At 41.1% G+C, this 17736-nt stretch overlaps 1 protein-coding gene and 1 long non-coding RNA gene across 2 annotated transcripts in view; both read left to right on the top strand.

The window, feature by feature from the left end:
- LOC116336284 (NACHT, LRR and PYD domains-containing protein 1b allele 1-like) overlaps positions 1-17736 on the top strand; it is a 147492-nt gene that overhangs the window by 41522 nt on the left and 88234 nt on the right. The gene's annotated exons all lie outside the window — the stretch shown is intronic.
- LOC120438747 lies at positions 8332-9069 on the top strand. The gene is made up of 2 exons (XR_005612101.1): positions 8332-8384; positions 8857-9069. It is a non-coding gene; the product is annotated as an uncharacterized LOC120438747 (long non-coding RNA).

The raw sequence follows: 17736 nt of genomic DNA, 5'->3' as shown, positions 1-17736 counted from the left end.
GTGACCCAGAAAGATTAATAAAAGTAATTTTAAAACTTAGTAGCGGCCGCCATTGCCGGAAACTGGAGTTTGGCTGGGCCGCGCTATGAATTCTGGGATATGGTGGGCCACGAAGGACACACCCGACCTGTCGCTACCCGATCCGTACCGGAAACCCGATCCGTACCCCGCATGCGCAAATCTTACGTCACTTCCTCTCTTTGCCAACATTGCGACATTCAATATATTTGAATGATACGGTTAGCGCCCAGTTAGCTCCTAGCATTTCTCAACAGCTCTGCCTCCTTTTCGACTACCGGGACATTTAAACAATGGATAATGCGTATTCAAACAAATTCATGCTTTTCTCCTCAACAGAGAGCGTCTCCCGATTGAACAACAGCGCCATAAAATAAGAAGAATGGCGCCTAATTACAGAGTTAATAATACAGACTTTGTAATATGTCACGTGAAGATTCATCAGCCAGATTAAGTGTTTACTGACGATTGACAGTGATAGCGGACATCATCATCACTATTCCAATCAATTCTCTCCACACAGACAAGCATAAACACACTCGACTATCACTAAATCCATTCTAACACACATTTGTAATGACGCTAATTCAGTTTACAATGCGGTTCATTTGCTCGGTCAGCAGGTGGCAGTGTCCTCGTACACTGGGGAGTAAACTGCTATTAAACGAACAGAAGAAGAAGAAAACCCCTGCACATGCGCGGTACGGATCGGGTAGACCCGATTTGTACGGTCCGACTTTGCACATGCGCAGTAAGGATCGGGGAGTCCCGATCCGTCACTATCTTTTTATTTCTTTGTTTTTGTCTACATTATATTAAATGTTCCATTATCGGAAACATTTTAAGAGACACTTATTATTCTTAACATCTTAACAGATACTCTGACCGTAACTATCGTAAAATGCTTCGACCGGAAGTAGACACCTTTCGCGCATGCGGGGTACCGATCGGGTTTCCGGTACGGATCGGGTAGTGACATGACCCATCCTTCAAATTCGGGGAAAAGGAGGACGCATTTGTCGGCTGCATTCAGAGGAGTCTACGAATTTGGACAGCCTTCGGCGCGTCGCTGTGACGTAATCGGTCTACAAATGCGGCCTCAGGAGGATGCAGCCCATGAATTTGGACACGACCAGTGAGTGATTCGTAACAGGAAGGGAGGGGGTGAGTGATTCAGTGATTCGTTCAACTCGTTTGAGCTGTGAGCCAGGAGAGAGGGGGTTAGAGAGTCCTGAGTGATTCGCTTATGCTATGATTCAGCACAGCAAGGGAGGGGGTGAGTACCTCAAATGTGCTGTTAGCATGCTAGCTGAGCGATGCTACTGTGAACCGAGGAGCTATAGAGATTGACAGACCACGTGACTTTCGCGCATTGCATGCCGGGCACTGGTGGCAAAACAATCCAAGTACTGCATCAAATGCAAGCATTTGCAGCACCGCAAAACGTTCATTCTCCGGTTCCAATACCTTCTTGCTTTTTCTTTGTCCCCCAAAAAGGTATGTACAAAACCGAAGGAGAACAATGCCGGTCTGTACAAAGACAGACTTGATGAAAAGTCAAAGAAAAGATACGAGGAAAAAATCAAAGGAGTGAAAGGGTTAGACCCTTATGAGCACACAGAGTGGACAAAAGACGTTAGCGTGCTGCCCAACTTTCCCCACGCTCAGATTTATAATTATACGGTTCTTGGAGTGAGTGCATACACTCATGAAGTTTTTAGTAACTTCAGGTCACTGCAACAAGCCCAGGTACAGTTTAAGGACGGATGAGTACAGGACCTTGAAATGCACCGTGTAGAACGAAAGACCATCGTACATATCATAAGTTTACCAGTCTCACAAATCGTCTTCATAAATACACATTCGTTAACCGTTTATTAATAGGACCTTTAAGCTCAACGGTAATTAATTAGTAGTGCAAAGAATATATGGTATGCATTACAGAAATGTAGCAGTGACAATAATATTGTATGCTGTAATCGTACTGGGCAATTAGTGATACAAAAAAACTGTTTTATCCTGTGAATAAAAGTATATGTTTTTGTCAATGTACCGTGGTAATAACGGAAGTGAAACGTAATATTGTGTCAGGACAATTCACTATTTATGCACAATAAACAAAGGAGCATAGCGCGACCATTTCTGTTCAGCGCCAGACTTGCTTGTATCCTATATCACCAATTATGTTATGAAAAATGACGTATTAACTACTACAAAACACTGACCTTTGTGGGAATGCTTGGAGCAGACTAACATGTGAGCTGGAGTGTTCTGAGACGTTATATTTGGTCTTTGAATGGCTGCAATCCAGGCCACCTGTCGGCTCTTTGTTACTTCGGAAACATGGCTTGAACAATTTCTCTTCAACAATGTAATCCAATAACAACCGATCTCTTTACCCGTCGGCTTCCCGTGGCTGTCATGCGACCGGCTATTGCAGTTAATAATACAACAGCTTCTTGCCATTTTTTGTGTTTCTTTTTATCCGCTGTGTAACTGATTTCAATTGAAAGCCTGCGTGCGCTAGTACCTCTTGCCATGAGTTCCCAGAATCCTTTGCGGTTTTACCCCTGACTGACGTCACATTTTCAATCTCTATTGTCTTGATGTGAGCTTCTACTCAGGGTTTTTTCTTCCAGTTCAGAGCAGGAATGTTTTTGCTAATAAACTGGCTGTTGTTTTCCCCCCCACAATTTTAATTATAAGCTAGATATATTTCTACTAATGGAATTAGTTTGCTAACAGCAACAGGGATGAGTCAGTGAGTCAGTTGCGCTTGTGAATCATGATTCACGAGTCAGTAAAGTGATTCTCGAGTATTGAACGATTCGTTCACGAATCGAACATCACTAGCTGAGTGTAAAGAGGCTCCTGCTGTTAGAGAAACACTCTGACTGTTTAACAGAGTTTATAAGGCTCATTAAAAGCCATCTGAACGAGAGATGGACCGATCCGATGTTGCGTATCGGTATCAGTCCGATACTGACCTAAATTACTGGATCGTATATAAGTAATAAATAAAAAAAGATGTAATCCGATCTACTGAATATCACAAAAGCACCTCACAAAACTTGCGACATGGCGTAACCCAACACATGACCTCAGCACATAGGAGCAGTATATGTCACGTGATAGAGCGGCTGTGGTGTGCGAGACCTGTCGGCGGTCTGGTGGAGCATTTGAAGCCTCGCTACGTGCTTCCAAACCGGCCGACATGGTTTCTTATGGACTCATCTCAGACCCAAGACTTTGAAGGCTCGCCGGCTGTAAATCGTCTGTAATGAGATGCTTTACATGTCTGAGCTGAAGTTTGTTAGCAGTGTTCGGTTTAAAAAGGCTGCATCTCTGATGGTTGGCATTAGATCAGTGCCTATGGAATTGGCATCTTGCACATTTGGAAAGGAACCATCCAGACTGAATTATATACACAGGTTTTAGAGCAACATGTGCTCCCATGGAGATGATGTCTTTTACATGTTGCTAAGTTGCACACCACAGCAGGGCTTTGTAGTGGAAGACCGCAAGTCCTGAACCGGCCTGTCTGTGGTGCAGATATTTGTGACATCACGAGATGAAAAGCTGCAGGACTGTTGAGCAGCTCTGTCCCTTATATCAGACAAAAATGATGCTCTCCCAAAAATCCAGCACCTGGTCTCCTCAGTTCCCAGGTGTTTATGGACGGTTGTTGAAAGTAGAGGTGATGTTGGAAACATGGCCATGCTGCAAGCTTTTTGGGATGTTGCTGCCACCAAATTCACAATGAGCTCATATGTTTTCTATGTTGCATTATGAGTAAAGTATGGGTTCATGAGATTTGGAGGAGGTAAAGTTTTTTGAACAGCATGTATAACTTTCACTGAGCTTCGTTAGTCTTTCTTAGCCTGCTGCAGTTACACTTACAGCCGCGTATCTATTACAGTGAACCTGCCGTCGGCTGTATAACGTTAGCATTAGCTTGTGTTGATGCTAAGCTGCTATTAGCAGGTCCTGTTCAGCGCTAAGTTGTGTCCAGACGACTTTACAGTTTAGTTTTCTCCGTATTACGATCACCAGATATTTGTGGATGGCCTCGTGTGAACGGAAGCTTTGTGGTGAAGCGCTTTGGCCTGTGGGAAATGTAGGAAACACCAGGACGAGCTGTGCACCGCAGTAAACAAACATGCTACTCTGTCTTGGGTGGTCGGCTTTGCCATTTCCAGATTGAGCATTGTTATATATCTGGGGGATTATTCTTGATTAATTATTTGAGCTGTCACGTACTGTGTGGCTGTATCAGTCTGAGTGCAGCTCATCGTGGTCTGTCACACTAATTTAATAACAGTAGATGTATTTAGCCTGATATCCTCTTTAGAGACCAACAGAGCAAATGCTGGTGATTTTATTTTTGTATTTTATAGTTTGAAAGTGACACTTGGGACACAATGAGTGTGCGTCCCAATGTATTCTGCTCCTTCAGACACAGATCCACACAGCATGTGTATATAAAACCATGGAAGCAGCAGGAGCTTTCATTGTGATACACTGCTTAGCTTCACAGTGTGTGACACAGGTGGGTCTGGTAAAAAGCTACAGCTGTCAACTGTAACAGTGCTCATATAGGGGGCTGTTGGGGTTGTCTCACTTTTGGATGCAGGCTCCAGAGGCCGTTAGGGGAATTGCAGTTGTTGGCACTTCTGCACAGGTTTCAGTTTTCAGCCCTGGGGGTGCCGCCTGATATGAGGTGACACTTTTGTCTTTGTCCTCTCACCATCTGTGAGAGATGAGTATCCACCATGTGAGTCCCTCCCTCTCCACCAGTCGGTCAGACGTCTGCCCGTCCTCGAGTCTGGTTCGGCTAAAAGGGAGATTTTCCTTCCTGCTGTGGCCAAGGGCTTGCTCATTGGGGTTGACCGGTTAGTGGGATTTTCTCTGTACTTCGTGGTCTGTGCCTTCAAGTGACTGTTGTTGAGACATTAACTGATCATGTTTGTTACTTAGCCTTAGTGAACTAATAAAAAAAGGAAAAACGAAACATTCATTTTTGACGCCGCTTCTTTCATTTCCAAGCTTTTTTTGTGAGCTTCATGTTTAGTACTTGCACCAACAACACAAAACTTAGCACAACAACACATATAGCATTTGAACACAGGACCACACCCAAAGTGAAATCATACCCCCAGATCAATGAGTTTTAGGAAGAAGCTGTGCAGTCATTTTAACAATGTCACACATCAGAGCAAATAATTCAACAACAATGTATAAAAGATTGTCTTGCAAATTCGGAAAATTCATTAAATGACGTCTTTTAATGTTTAAATACTTGGTGTTGACTTTTAAATTCACTTCTGGGACCTTTTGAATTGGAGTCAACTTTGGTTACCATGGGAACTATCAGTGCATCTTTCAGAGCTCTGTGAACTTTGTGAAGGCGACCAGTAAACAGGATTGAATCACTTAATTTACATCTCAGAGTTAAGAACAAGTTTTCTTCACTTGTTTCATTTGTACCTGATGGTTAGTAGTTGTTCTAGTAAATCAAAGGACATTCAGAGTGTTTTGCACTTCTCCTTACTTTAATTTAAATTGAATTAATGTTTCACATCCAGTTTTTTTTTAAAAACTGCACAGTCTTAAGATGAAATGTCTGTAAATTTGAAGTATCTATCTGGATTATCTTTCTTATTGCTACTCACAAATATTTCTTCTTACACATATTTCTTGTACCTGAGTGATAACCCAGATAGCAAGACGACATTGAATCTATGTTGATTTTTCACCCGAACCGTGGTATATGGTCGGGGTTGAAATGCCAATGTTGTAACAACATTGAAATACTGTGGTAAACCGACGGTCTTACTATAGAGACGTTGTAACGATGTTGATTCACCGTTGTTTTTTTGTCATTGATATTTGATCTATTTATAGTCGACCAGGTGACAACAACAACATCGAGAAAACGTCTATTTATAGTTGACGATCATTCAGCTCTGGTCACCATCAAAAACCATCGATTTGTAGTTGAGCATTAAATTGCATTGCAACTGATCGGGTATAAAGTACCAGAGAAAGTAGATTTATTGTTCATTTGTTATCAATGACTTGGTCTAGTTCACCAGCTTTAAAAAATCGTGTCTACGTACAATTTATGTATAGTTGACCGGGAAATTAAAGCAGCGATCACTTGGACTATTCCGCAGCACCCCTCTCACATTGGTACATCCCCCCAGGTCTTCTACAGTAGAGCGGGACATTTGATTTACTCTCAGCGGAATTGACCGGAGAAGGCATCAGGTCATGCACTGCACTGGCCTGCACCACGATTAGTATAAGGTAAGAATGAATGATTTTTTTTTCCTACTCGTTATTTCCATGTTTGCATTTGAATAACAGTAAAAAAAAACTACGAGTTTTTTTTACTGTTATTTACGTTGCTCCCACAAAATGTGGGAGCCCGAAATTGTGTCTACTTCTTGCAATCCGGCAACAAATAAATTGCACTGCAAACAAAGTATATCAACAAAGAAAACATTTTTGTTTCATAATTTCTTCGTTATATTCCCTTACAAAGCTAGCTTTAACGTTTCGAGGTTTCCTTTGTTCTTGCCGTGGCCTCGGCGCTTGACCCAGACTTTCGCTCTGTAGTTGCTTAGTACTACAAAAAATTCTAAATCTGTGATATATGATTGATAAACGTAAAGTTAACTGTATAAACGTGTTCAATGACTTTGTTACTTTTGATGATTGGAGAGCACTCGCTTCAATTCGCACACGAAAACTTTAGACTCAGTTTGAATGCTCACGCAGCATGCCCACGTGACTGTACGTTGCACACGTACGTGACTTCCCGTTTGTGCCTTGTATAATGAATAAGGCTACGTCCACACGTACCAGCGTATTTTTGAAACCGCTGATTTTTCTATGCGTTTGCACCTTTTGTCCACACGTAATGTATGTCTGGCCGTACGTTGTGTTTGTATTTCCAGGCACATTTCACGAAGCAGAACGCAGTCGTCAGAGATATCCACGTGAACGCTGTGATACGTCTGACCTTCAGTCCGAAGAAGAAACCCAGACCAGTCTTAAAAGAAAGCACAAGTAAAACCCTTTTATTCACAAACATATCTTTGATTGTTAAGAATTTATGATCTTGTCTTTTATACATATCTGTGGTGCTTGCATACTGCAATATCACCACATAATATAGTCCAAAAAGTGGAAGTTTGTAAACTTTTTAAAAATGCAAAGCAGTGTACACTTGTGCACTTCAAAAATTCATTGTATATTGTACCTTCTTGCACGTCTCTGTTTCCTGTGTGTGTTGTTAGAAATCAAACTAACTTTAGGAAACAATATGCCAAAAGCATATTTACAATTACTTAAGACCGTTTTAATTTCTTTTCTTTAGACCAAATCCCTGTACACATATACGGACTCAGAGGATGAGCAGCCTACAAAAAACGGTTTCCCCAGGCCCCGAGGTGAAAATACCAGGTAATAAAATACTGTCTAGTGTCTGTGTACATATCTGTGTCTGACACGAGGAAACTTTTTGACAAGTTGTCTGTATTCTTAAATACTTAAAAATTATCTTTTCTAAACAGCCCTCATCACTCCGCAGTCTGCCCCCCCAGCCCACTGATAGCAACCATCATAATGCCCCACCCAGCTTCCGGCACCTTTCGCCACTCCGGCACAAGCCGACACAGCTTTGCGATCTCGCCAGCATGCAGAGTCTGATGTCTTCCCTATAGATGGTATGCTTTTAAAAAAGCTTTAAAGCTGCATCACAATGTCATTGTACTCTTATCTAAAAACCCCAATTTATACTCCTGAATGTCATCTTGTTGTGATTTTTTTTTTCTGTAGATTCCAGAGACTCTGTGAGGCCACTATTACAAGGCAAGTTTGAAAATCTTGGAATTTCACAGTTTACATGGTATAACAAATATATGTGACAGGCAAAAACTAGTAAACACTTTTAGCAGTTACAAGAACTAACAAATGAATATCCAACAAAAGGGAATAGAAATACATTGTACTGCCAATACTTTGGTTTATTCTTTGTATGACTTGAAAATCAGGCTTTAGGAAAACTAAATGACATGTTTCTATCATCAATAACATGAAGTAAACACACAAGCACTTGCATACACATTTAAGACATGAGACATGCTAATTCCATCTCATAAAATGTGTCTATAGGTGAGACGCTTTGCGTTGATTGGTGCTGCTGGACCACACTGGAGGTGCGAGTCTGCCGTGTAATGGTTTATGCCATTACAAAGGAGCTGGCCTCTGTACTCAACTGGGCAGGGGAAAAAAAACCAAGGACCAGACAAAGCAAAAAAGGGCATTTAAAGAGACAGCGCTGTGCAGATGCATATTTGGTAAGTTTTAACATTTATTGTAGTTTTATGAGCCTAAAGTGAACAATAAAGGGATCAATTGATGTGCTGGGTGCGTTTCACATTTCCTATGTCTGTTTTTTTGCTATATTACTTTGTCTTTCTTAATAACAAGACTTTCATGTCCGGTTAATCTGGAGATGGAGTCTTTGGTCTTTAACTTGTTTTGTCCTCTGGTTGTACACTTTGTACAGCCCGAGGACCCCATGTTTTCTTTTTTTTTTTTTTAAAGGATACACGGCACACCATGCTAAGACATATCACATTTTCAGCTTATAGCTCTTTGGGAATCAAATGCGGCAGTTTGCTGATTTCCGCCTGGTGACTTTCATGTTTATCAGCCTAGGGTTTACATACTTTCTCCCTGCTGAAGACAATTAACAAGAGCTTATTCATGTGCTCTAATTCCCTTTTTGTCTTTGTTTTTGTGTGTGTGTGTCTATTTTTGTCCTAGATGGCCTGGCGCAGCAGGTAGGGGCGAACTCTATGTCTGAGTTGGTCTTTGCTCAAGCAGTCCAGAAATGGCTCAGATATGATCCAGATCGTACGGGTGGCGCGCAGGACGCACATCATCCATCCCCATCCCGGAGTAAATAATAAAAAGTGACGTGAAACATAGAAATGTAAATAGGAAACTTTGTCTTTTAATAAAGTATTTTGCAAATGATACATGTCTATTGACCTTTTTGTTTTTTTTTGTTTGTTTTTTCAATAAAAAGCAACTGTGCGAAAAGAGGTGGAAAATCAATACCATAGCTCAACAGTGTTTCAATATCAGAATCTGACATTGTTTCAATGTCAACAGTGTTAGAAAATATAACGTCGAATCAATGTCAGGTTTCAACATTGATTCAACATCAAAACCTGACGTTGTTTCAACGTTAAAAATGGGTGCAAGAATGATGTTGGGTCAACGTCACACTTCAACGTTGCTTCAATGACGTCGCCTGATATTGACTCAACATTGTTTCAATGTTTCCTTGCTATCTGGGAAGCCTTAACATCGGTGTTGTTTTATGGCAGTAAATGAATCATTTACTCTAACTTGTTATCTTTATGTTTGTCAGAGCTGATTCACCGATGGAGGAGTTTGTGGACGATGAGAACCAGCAGCAAATGCTGACACTGGCAGAGGTAAGTCCCTTTAACCAGGCAGGAGCTGGACCCAAAATGCAGGCAGTCAGACTCGAGGGATGAACTCAAAATCACAGCTTTATTGGCTGGCAGGGGAAAACAAGCATACATAGCAAACTAAAATATTTAGATTAATGTAGTCTTTGTTTTGGTATTCAAAAGGTTTAACTGATTTCAATCAGATTTAATGATTTAATACAAGCAGTTTTTATGTCCTAGTCATCATCTAAATGTAGTTATGTCTCTCTCACCACTTATTTAAGTCAAAGCTGTGAAATAACTGCCTGAACCTGTTCCAAAATGGCTGCTGAGCTCACAGAGATTACGTCTACATATGCTGACATCTGTATTTGAGGCTTTGTGACATGCTCTGTTTTCTTTGACTTTACATTTCTGGCTTTTGTTTGCAGTCCAACCATTACTTTTGTTATGTTATAACCTGCTGACACTAGAAGAACACATGCTAGTGTACTCATGTGTGATAGAGAGTAATAGACTTGAATGAAATTTGCTAAGGAGGAAAACATTAGAGTTAAAGCCGAAAACATTTTCTTTATCAGCCGTTACTCTGGAATTCATACACTAATTATGTCTACCAAAGCATTCCCCAATTTAGGGTTTTGCTAGTTTATCTCAATTTCCTTTTGCCCTTTGTTTTGTAGTGTTTTGTGCAGGCCAAAATAAAAGCTTGATTTTATTTTATCTTCTCACTCCATCTCCGTTTCCTGCATTTGTGTCCACACGTTCTCATCTCCACACTGTCTGCCTCAGCAGACTTGACAATGTTTTAGATTGTTGTCACTCTGTCAACCCAGACAGACTTCATGAGGAGGTTGGGGTAGATTTTTTTGAAGAACAGCTTGATCTTCCCAGCCAAAGTGGAGGCAAAGTCTGCCTCTTTGACCAGTGTGGGAAAAGATTCAGGAGTTTATCACATTTGAAGCGTCACCAGCGTATCCACACTGCGGAAAAACCCTACTCCTGCAATGAGTGTGACATAGTGATGGGTCGGTCACGAACGAAATGGCTCTTAGAGCCGAATCTTTGACGTGAACGACGCGAGCCGGCTCGTTATCGCAAGCCGTGTTTTTTTTTTTTTAATTTTCTTTCTCTCACCCTCTCTCTCGCACTTTTTTTTCGCTTCACTCCGCACGCGAGCCTTGTGCTTTGCGCTGGGCAGAGGGGGCAGGGGCGGTAGTTACAGTCGCAGTAGCACAGGAACAGAGCGGGAGGGAGAGAGAGAGAGCCAGGGACAACAACGCCACATTAGAAAGGTATAGTAATCATCCACAACTATTTTCAGTTGCAGATGATAAAGGATTCAGAAAGTTTATTCATGCAGGCCCATATGACAGAGAATATGCATCTTCTTTTTGTTTTCATATTTTAATGTATATTTAATTGTGTTGTGGTTTGCAGTGTTTTGTGCTGTTTCACTTTAAATTTGTTTAAAAGGAAAAAGGTGAAAATGTAAATAGTTAAAAGTTGAAATGTGAATAGTTGGTTTTTGTATTATATGATTTATTTATTACATTTTATGTGGAGTGAATAAATAAAAGTATATTTACGGTGGCCCCTACAGACAAAACACGTACAAACTTCAAAACACGTACAAACCCTGAAGCATGCACATACTCCAAAACACGTAAAAACTCAGAAGCACGTAAAAACTCCAAAACACATTAAAACTCAGGCTACGTCCACACGTACCCGGGTATTTTTGAAAACGGAGATTTTTCTATGCGTTTGCACCTTTCGTCCACACGTAAACGGCTTTTTCGGTCACTGAAAATGGGAGATTCCTAAAAACGCCTGTCAGGGTGGATATTTTCGAAAACTCCGTTTTTGCATTTATGCGTGGATGAGGAAAAGGGAGAAAACGCAGCGTCAAAGGTGTGCGCCTTTTTTGACGTCACACTGTGCGCCACGTTTTGTTTCGGTGAAATGAATTTCTACAATACTGTTACTGTTAATTGTACTCTCTGCAGTGTTTAAATGCTTACATATACACACATAGTTAATGTCCCTCCACACATACGATTCGGTTCTACATCTATGCCCCATCTTTGTTTACTATTTCACACCGAGGCTTCTAGACTTCTGATTGGCCAACATTTCTACACGTTTAGGAATATATCGGCACCTGTTGCTTTGGCATGCTCCTAGCAGCGTTTTCCTTCATTTCTGCATTTACATGTGGACGGGATTTTTTAAAAACGAAAACAGAAAATCTCTGTTTTCAAAAACACGCGATATGCGTGTGGACGTAACCTCAGAAGCACGTACAAACTCCAAAACATGTACAAAAGACAACAGAAGTGCTCCAGGATGCTAGGCGCAGTGTTGAGCTTTTGTTACCTAGAGGCTACACAAGCCAGCAAGTACCAACGACCGGTGTGTGGTAGTAAGAGGTAAATGAACTTTTTTTTTTAATTATTTGAATATAGATATGAGTGCTTGTGTATAAATACACAAATAATACACATATGCTTTCAATTGTGTAATTTAAGTGATCTAGGTAGCTCTGTTTTGGAAGTTCAGTTAACGCTAGAAATGTGTTTTAGAGTTTGTACGTGCTTTTTGGAGTTTGTACGTGTTTTGTCTCTAGGGGCCACTGTATATATTTATATATAACATATATAAATAAAACCACTTTTTTTACATTAGTAATTCCTTTTGTGCATAATTTTATATTATTGTAATAATAAATTAATTAAAGCAACAAAACAACCTGAAGAGCTGGTTCGGAGCCGAAAGAGCCGGCTCTTTTTAGTGAGCCGAGCCGAAAGAGCCGGTTCTCTAAAAAGAGCCGGAAATCCCATCACTAGTGTGACAAGCGCTTCAGTCAGTCATCAGACCTGAAAATTCATCAGCGTATCCACACTGGGGAAAAGCCCTATGCCTGCAATGAGTGTGGAAAAAGCTTCAGTAGATCATCAGACCTGAAGGTTCATCAGCGTATCCACACGGGAGAAAAGCCCTATGCCTGCAATGAATGTGGAAAGAGCTTCAGTCATCTATATAGTCTGAAGGATCTAGGACTGAGCAGCTCCCTCTGCAGCTGGATCCTTAACTTCCTGTCTGACAGACGCCAAGTGGTCAGACTGGGCAGCACCACCTCATCCCCCATCACACTGAACACTGGTGCTCCACAGGGGTGTGTACTGAGCCCTCTCCTGTACTCACTCTACACCTACGACTGCACGGCCACTAACAACTCCAACATCATTGTGAAGTTTGCGGACGACACTACAGTGGTGGGTCTTATCACCAACGGTGATGAGACAGCCTACAGGGAGGAGGTCAGCGCCTGACCCACTGGTGTCAAGACAACCATCTCACCCTCAACGTCGCAAAGACAAAGGAGCTGATAGTGGACTTCGGAGGTGCAGAGGAGTACACACCCCCATCACCATCAACGGCGCCGCTGTGGAGAGAGTGAGCAGCTTCCGCTTCCTTGGTGTACATCTGGCTGAGGATCTTACGTGGTCAGTACACATAAACAAGACAGTGAAGAAGGCGCAGCAGCGCCTCTTCTTTCTCAGGAGACTGAAAAGATTCGGCATGAGCCCCGCATCCTCAGGACCTTCTATCGCTGTGCCATTGAGAGCATCCTCACTGGATGCATCACCACCTGGTATGGCAACACCACCGCTTACAACCCGCAAAGCTCTCCAGAGAGTAGTGCGGTGTGCTGAACGGATAATTGGAGGTGAGCTTCCTCCTCCAAGACATCTACAGGAAGCGGTGCCTGAGGAAAGCGGGAGGATCATCAAGGACTCCAGTCACCCCAGCCATAAACTCTTCAGACTACTTCCATCAGGAAGGAGGTTCTGCAGCATCCTGTCCCGTACCAGCAGACTGAGAGACAGCTTTTTCCACCAGGCCATCAGACTGCTGAACACGTCATAGACACCTCACCCTCACTACTGGAACTTCAACATTATGCACTCCATACTGTACATTAATGCCACTGTTTTGCACATACCTACCTCTGTATATTTTATATTTTATATATCTTATTTTATTGTTTACTCTATTTCATTTGTAAAACATGTATATACACACTCACACACACACACACACACACACACACACGTAGAAAAACATATTTAGTACACACATTCAGTAATGTATATACCTTTATATATGGTACATATATTTATTACTTTTTAGATTAACCATTTTTATATTTTGCTTGTTGCACGTTATTGTATTTTGCACAACTCTGTTGCTTGTGAAGCTTGCACACAAGAATTTCACTCGCATGTACTGTACCAGTGTACCTGCACATGTGATGTGACAATAAAGGTGATTTGATTTGATTTGATTTGATTTGATTTGATTTGAAGGTACATCAGCATAACCACACTGAAGACAAGCCCCACTCCTGTGATCAGTGTGGAAAGGGTTTCAGTGTGTCATCACATCTGAAGAGGCATAAGCGTATCCACACAGGAGAGACGCCGTACTATTGTGATGAGTGTGACAAGGGATTCAGTCAGTCATCACATCTGAAGCGTCATCAGCGAATCCACACTGGAGAGAAACCGTACATCTGTCAAAAGTGTAGGAGGCGTTTCAGGCACTCATCCACTTTCAGACGTCACAAGAATACATGTAGACGCATCCCCCGAACCTAAATGAACATTTCCACAAATGTTTGTTAAAATATTTCACAAAACTATTAAAGTCTTATCCAAGCATATTAAAATGTTCTAATTCTAATTTCATTTTCAAATAAAAGCCATTGACAGAGAAGTGTTTCAGCGCTTACAGAGGGTGTATTTAACCAAATCTGGTTTGTTCAAAGAATTTAAACCAGTTGCTCGAACAGAATACAAAATACATCAGAACCACATAAACGTAACTGCCAAAAGCTAGATTTCCAAACTATTAACATCAAACTTCAGTGACCTCAAATAATGGGTAAAATCAACAAAAAAAGAAATAATTACAGCATTGCAATGTGTTTTGCTCTCTCATAACTCTTTCCAGATGCTGCAGACGTGATTAATCTTGGCAGAATCTTATAGTGGACACCCTAGTCCACTTTCTCTGAAACGTGATTCTGTACTGTTCCCTGGTAAAAAAGGTCCTTTCAGGGCGTGGAATGATGTCAGAGTGTTGAAGAACTTTATTTACAACGAGCCCACATTGAACTCACACTCTTGCTGGCGAGTAAGGATGTGGTTCTAAAATGAATACAAATAAGAAATAACATAAACATCTCATTCACTGGTTCAACATCTCTCACATTCAGTATTACAGAGAACCCCATACCAGACTGAGCTTGGACAGAACCAGATACCAGAAAAAGATTATCATAATGACATGACAGGACATGACAGGCATAAACACAGAATCATAGTTAATTTAGGCTAATTTCCTCATTTGTGAGTCAACACCACCCTCTAGTATATTAATAATTAATAGTAATAGTAATTATTAATAATTATTATTAATTATCACTACAGTGTCATTATTTATCTTTAAATTTATTTTAATGACTGCTAACTACGGTGCACTTTATCCAAAAATTATCCAGTATTTTATTTTGAACATGAACTGCGGTCATTTCCGTTACGGTCTTTGTTACGGATCGCTTTAAGAGGCACAGCGCACGCACGTCTTGGTGTACCCGCTTGAGGCCTCTGAAAGAGCACGAGATGCAAAGAACCAATAAGAGAACAACAGATCCACAGATCTCCAATCAACTACCGGCAACCTCCCGTAAGAACGCTACGTTCAGGTCCCAAAGGAAACCTGATGTTTCTGCCTTAAAACAATTAAATGTAACGTTCAAAGTCGCTCGAACTGGAGTTTACGTTTAAAATGATAATCTGATTGTTCCTGGCTAATGAAAAGAAACAATTCAGTGAAAGTCCAGTTTCTAGTGATGGGATTTCCGGCTCTTTTTAGAGAACCAGCTCTTTCAGGTCGGCTCACTAAAAAGAGCCGGCTCTTTCGGCTCTGAACTGGCTCTTCAGGTTGTTTTGTTGCTTTAATTAATTTATTATTACAATAATATAAAATTATGCACAAAAGGAATTACTAAAAAAGTGGTTTTATTTATATATGTTTATATATAAATATATACAGTGGCCCCTAAAGACAAAACACGTACAAACTCCAAAAAGCACGTACAAACTCTAAAACACATTTCTAGCGTTAACTGAACTTCCAAAACAGAGCTACCTAGATCACTTAAATTACACAATTGAAAGCATATGTGTATTATTTGTGTATTTATACACAAGCACTCATATATATTCAAATAATTAAAAAAAAAAGTTCATTTACCTCTTACTACCACACACCGGTCGTTGGTACTTGCTGGCTTGTGTAGCCTCTAGGTAACAAAAGCTCAACACTGCGCCTAGCATTCTGAAGAACTTCTGTTGTCTTTTGTACATGTTTTGGAGTTTGTACGTGCTTCTGAGGCTACGTCCACACGTACACGTGTATTTTTGAAAACAGAGATTTTCTGTTTTCGTTTTTAAAAAAAATCCCGTCCACATGTAAATGCAGAAATGAAGGAAAACGCTGCTAGGAGCATGCCAAAGCAACAGGTGCCGATATATTCCTAAACGTGTAGAAATGTTGGCCAATCAGAAGTCTAGAAGCCTCGGTGAGAAATAGTAAACAAAGATGGGGCATAGATGCAGAACCGAGTCGTATGTGTGGAGGGACAGTAACTGTGTGTGTATATGTAAGCATTTAAACACTGCAGAGAGTACAATTAACAGTAACAGTATTGTAGAGATTTATTTCACCGAAACAAAACGTGGCGCACAGTGTGACGTCAAAAAAGGTGCACATCTTTGACGCTGCGTTTTCTCCGTTTTCCTCATCCACGCGTAAATGCAAAAACGGAGTTTTCGAAAATATCCACCCTGACAGGCATTTTTAGAAATCTCCCGTTTTCAGTGACCGAAAAAGCCGTTTACGTGTGGACGAAAGGTGCAAACGCATAGAAAAATCTCCGTTTTCAAAAATACCCGGGTACGTGTGGACGTAGCCTGAGTTTTAATGTGTTTTGGAGTTTTTACGTGCTTCTGAGTTTTTACGTGTTTTGGAGTATGTACATGCTTCAGGGTTTGTACGTGTTTTGAAGTTTGTACGTGCTGCTTTGTCTCTAGGGGCCACCGTAAATATACTTTTATTTATTCACTCCACATAAAATGTAATAAATAAATCATATAATACAAAAACCAACTAGTCACAGTTCAACTTTTAACTATTTAAATTTTAAGCTTTTTCCTTTCAAACAAATTTAAAATGACACAACACAAAACACTGCAAACCACAACACAATTAAATATAAATTAAAATATGAAAAAGAAGATGCATATTCTCTGTCTGTCCTGACTCTTGGTGGCGCTGTCACTTGGTGTTCGCTCGCTCTGTGGTATAGTATCACTTCCTGTTCCTGCTCAAACACAGTGGTGTTTCTGAGTAGCTTTTCTGCTTAGCAATTTAATTTAAATCTTTTGATACATCCCTTTTTCATAGTATAATCTTAACGTGCTTCATCTGAATCACCCTTTCTGTGTACTCACTACCTAATTTATAGCCAAAGTATTCACTCACTGTCTCTTTACTGTTTCGCTAGCTTAGCTTAGCTCGTAGCCGACTCGTTAGCACCATGGCTACTTCACCTGTCCCTCCTGCACTTTCCTGCTCATTGTGTCAGATGTTTAGTTACTCCTCGGCCTCCTTTAGCAGTAATGATACCTGTAATAAATGTAGCATATTTGCAGCTCTGGAGGCCAGGATTACTGAATTGGAGACTCGGCCGCACCCTTCATTCACCCGTAGCTAGCCAGGCCCCTGTAGCTGGTGCAGCCGAAGATAGCGTAGGCCCGCTAGCTGTTCCCGGCAGACCCCAAGCAGCTGGGGAAAGAGGGCGGCTGGGTGACGGTGAGGAGGAAGCATAGTCTTAAACTGAAGCCCCAGGTACACCACCAACCTGTTCATGTGTCTAACCGTTTTTCCCCACTCGGCGACACACCCGCCGGGGGTCAAACTCTGGTAATTGGTGATTCTGTTCTCAGACATGTGAAGCTAGAGACACCGGCAACCATAGTCAATTGTCTTCCAGGGGCCAGAGCAGGCGACATTGAAGGAAATTTAAAACTGCTGGCTAAGGGTAAACGTAAATACAGTAAGATCATAATTCACGTCGGCAGTAATGACA

Source organism: Oreochromis aureus, linkage group 3 (genome assembly GCF_013358895.1).
Source record: "Oreochromis aureus strain Israel breed Guangdong linkage group 3, ZZ_aureus, whole genome shotgun sequence".
NCBI classification, from domain to species: Eukaryota; Metazoa; Chordata; class Actinopteri; order Cichliformes; family Cichlidae; genus Oreochromis; species Oreochromis aureus.
Note: the sequence above shows the minus strand (reverse complement) of the source record. Positions and strands in the feature narration are given on the sequence as shown.